The sequence below is a fragment of the Sphaeramia orbicularis genome, chromosome 5 (genome assembly GCF_902148855.1).
Source record: "Sphaeramia orbicularis chromosome 5, fSphaOr1.1, whole genome shotgun sequence".
Classification (NCBI taxonomy): Eukaryota; Metazoa; Chordata; class Actinopteri; order Kurtiformes; family Apogonidae; genus Sphaeramia; species Sphaeramia orbicularis.
This window is the reverse complement of record NC_043961.1, coordinates 50541479-50545082: the sequence shown is the minus strand read 5'-3', so window position 1 is coordinate 50545082 and position 3604 is coordinate 50541479.

Genomic DNA, 3604 nt, shown 5'->3' with positions numbered 1-3604 from the left:
TGTAAATCAATTCCCAGTTGTTAACAGTTTGTAATTAACAGTTTTCTTAACCCTCCGGTATCCGGGTGCGCTTTTTAGGCACACTTTGCACTTCGTGTTAAAAAACTTCATATTATTTTTCACAATTTAAATAAGGTTAGAATTCAAAAGTTGTTCATTTTTGCATGATCTTTAAAATTCTGGCCACCAACTAAAATTTGCACATTGTAAACAAAAGAAAATTACAAGACTAGCATCTGTCTCCCAAGTGTGCCTAAAATGCACTATTTCTTCCATTATAACCACTGTTTTTGATCCCAAAGCCATTAAGGCATAACTCATGCTTTTGCTGATATCTGAGCTTCATTTGAGAGGTGAGGGCCGAAATTAATTTATTAACGTTGTTAATGTTGGAGTTAATCATTGACATATGCCAGGCTGCAAAAATCAAATAATATGAAATCTAGTTTTTATGTAGTATTATGAAAAAAAAAAAAAATCCTATTTTGTGTTTTTTGCATCAAAAAATGTAGTGACATCATGATCAAAAGAGATCATTTAAAGGGTTAAAAGAATCTAAAATTAATGATTATTTGATATGTATGATTAGGGCTGACCTTGATTTACAAAAATAAAATCAAATTTGAGCAGAAAAATAAATCAGTATATAATATTTAACAGTTTGATTTATAGGTGTGCATTTTACGCACACTTGGTGACAGATGCTAGTATTTTTGAACATTTGACCTAGCGCTAAAAATAATCATGCAAATTAACCAGTGTTGGAGTTAATCACTGACATATGCCAGGCTGCAAAAATCAAATAATTTGTGATCCACTTTTTATGTAGTGTATTGAAAAAATATTTTTTTTGTGTGTGTTTTTTTGCATAAAAAAAAAAATGATTTGTTTACATTACAAACACGGCATTTAAAGGGTTAAAATATATGACAATTATTGAGTATTTGGTATTTTTATTTATGGCTCAAGTTGATGAAACAGAAAAAAGTGTAAAAGAATTAAAAACAAACTGTATGAAATTTTTTTTGACATTATTCCACTTGTGCCAAAATGGTACACTTGGTGCTTAGTAAGGGCCTTGCTGGACGGGATACCAGAGGGTTCGACAAAATGGATTTTTTTTTTTTTTTTTTTTGCACATTATCTCCATGAAGTGAGTAATAACTAGAATTAGTGTATGTTAAATTGGGATAAAACATCAGATTAGCTGCATTAAAAATGTTTTTAATTTCATAGTTTTCACACAGTATATCACTTTTTGAAATATCGTTTTAAATACAGGTTTCTTTGCTTCAAAAATTAAATGCACGGTGTCCAGCTGAGTGGACATTTTTGTAACTCCATAAAAAATAGCTTCATTAAAAAAAATTCAATCACATTGTTTTTTTCATGCCTAAAGAGGAATAAAAACAGCCTGGGAAGTTCATGCATCAAAGGGTTAAATCAGTCTGCACAGTGACATTCTAACAGCACAGCCACTAGAAGGAAAATGTTTTTGAGTGGATTGGACTTTGAAGAAAATCTTTCATGTCAGCTGCTGCCCCTTTGACCTCCTCTTCTTCAGGTTAGTAACACACCCCAGGCCCTTCAGGTTCCTTTACACTCTCTCAGTATCACATTCCTTAAAAATGGATAATTTCCCACCTGGATGTAAAAATGGAAATTAATATTGGTTGGAGTCCATTATTATGTATGCAGCTGTGTTTTGCAGCGGCCAAGTCAAACAGCTGAAGAGCTACTGGGCCCAGATGCACACCAGGGGGGTTTCCGAAACAACCCTTGCTCGACTGCCTCCGTTACAAGGTGCAGACAGAAACACCGCCTGGTTGTTACTAATACGATACAACTGAATGGATCACCAGGATTTTACTCAGCGCCACAACTGCTGCAAACATAATCCAATGGGTGATTAAATTTGTTGCAGCTATCAATTTTAACACTCTAATCCCAGTGTACATTGCAGGACGGCCAAATCAAGCAAAGCGGTAGCAACTAAGAACCCAGTGTGACTGTGGATGTCTGATGAATAGGAATCATACAAGGCATCAGTTTCCTGTACAAAAACTGTAAAAGCTACAGGGTGCTGGGTTGTTTTTCCAATGGGGAATGTGATATCTGTTGACAAACTAAAAAACTTACTCTAACAAGCTGCTGAGAAAACTGTGCATAGGGTTTCTGCAGGTTTCAACAAGTTCAGACTTAAAAAGATCTTTTCTGGTCATTACTAATGGACTTTAACACACATATTTCATGAATATCTGTGCTAGAATTGGACTTTAGCGGTGCTCTCAATGCAAAAACAGAACAGTCTTGGATGCTGACTTCCCATGATGCTCAGCCTAAAATTCATCCTCACTAGGCTTCAGCTAAATACTACTCTGAATCAATATTTAAGACCTGTCAAATCATATCAAGAGTTTCAACAGTTGCTTGTATGTCTGCTATTATATTAATGGGCAAGTAGTTTCATAAATGCTTAAATGTCACCTTGTTTTTTAAAAGAATCATACAGTTGCAGAAAAAATTATTAGACCACCCTTGTTTTCTTTAATGTCTTAATTTTAATGCCTGATACAACTAAAGGTACATTTATTTGGACAAAAATAAAGATCACAACAAAAAATAGCTCATAAAAGTTTAATTTCAGAGCTGATATCTAGCCATTTTCCATGTTTTCTCCATAATAACCAAAATCAATTCAGTTCTTACATCAATAGCTATGGCATTGTACTGTCAAAAACAGTGCTTTTAGGCATTCCATGTTGTCTTTTCTGCCTGTTTTAGTCACATGATACACACAGGAGTTAGTACTTGATTACATAACTATTGTTTTTGATGACTTCTGATGGTCTAATAATTTTTTCTGCGACTGTAAGTTCATTCAGATGTTGCTACTATTCTTGTATCATAATCTGTCTCTCCAGTCGCTAGAAGTTATGACCAGAAATGTTTAGTTTTGTTAGGTCACACTGAATTTAACCTTTGGCCGCAAAACGTAATCAGGAGGGCCTCGAGTCCACATGAACATTTGTGCCAAATTATGTATTAATAGGAACAAGCAGACACAAGGTCACAGCGACTTGGACCTTGGATCAGTTTATCATTGAATCCTTTTAAACATTCGTGCCAAAATGTGCACCATTCTTTTCAAACCATTTAAGATACATGTTAAATATAACGGAGCTGACCAACACACACACATCCTTATAGAGAAACACATCTTATAAAATCTATATTCTCTAATTCCAGCTTCTTAAGTTTTCTTTTTTCGTGTCTTTACTCATCTCTGATAAAAAATAAATTGAACTGAAAAACTGAACACCTTTGGGTTGTGGGTGAAATACAACATTTGAGGGCATAATCTTAGGCTTCACTTAACAGTTGTCACTATTTTCTGACATTTTATAGACCAACAATTTGAAAAAAAAAAAAAAAAAGATAAATTTAAAAAAAACAAAAAACAAAGTAATCATTAATTGCTGCCCAAATCCTATTTATGACATTTGAAGCATAAAATTCAGACTGCATTTTTCGACTTTCAGAGGACCCACAGAAACCCTGTGTTGCCTGTGTGCACACCAGGAAATGACTTCACACAGTTAAA